The sequence below is a fragment of the Primulina huaijiensis genome, unplaced genomic scaffold (genome assembly GCF_012295235.1).
Source record: "Primulina huaijiensis isolate GDHJ02 unplaced genomic scaffold, ASM1229523v2 C12967304, whole genome shotgun sequence".
Lineage (NCBI taxonomy): Eukaryota > Viridiplantae > Streptophyta > Magnoliopsida > Lamiales > Gesneriaceae > Primulina > Primulina huaijiensis.
The window spans coordinates 1-312 of NW_027341470.1; the positions used below are offsets into that span (position 1 = coordinate 1).

The 312-nt window shown below is 40.4% G+C and overlaps 1 long non-coding RNA gene across 1 annotated transcript; it reads right to left on the reverse strand.

Annotated features, from left to right (window-relative positions):
* Window positions 1-2: 2 nt before the first annotated feature.
* LOC140965379 (uncharacterized) lies at window positions 3-303 on the reverse strand. The gene is made up of 3 exons (XR_012173048.1): window positions 272-303; window positions 127-200; window positions 3-49 (listed from the first exon to the last, which is right to left on the reverse strand). It is a non-coding gene; the product is annotated as an uncharacterized lncRNA (long non-coding RNA).
* Between the last annotated feature and the right edge of the window lie 9 nt (window positions 304-312).

Below are 312 nucleotides of genomic sequence, written 5' to 3' on the forward strand. Positions count from 1 at the left end.
TGTGACGCCTCTGTACATAGAAGCACCTCTTGAAAATCCACTACTCCTCCTGAAAATGAAACAAGATATAATCGTATCGCAACCAAACTTGAGGATCGAGACTAATAAAGGCGTCAATGAATCCACCTTCTTAAGTGTGCGACATGCTCTTGCCGAGTCATGTTTTTCATCTCCTCGAGTTCATGATGGTAGTTTTCCAACTGTAACAACAGCAATAATATGACTCCGGAGACACACATATCCTATAACTGAAATACAAATTGATATATACCGGAAAGTTGATGTGGGTTGAAGCACCCCAATACTTAAGAG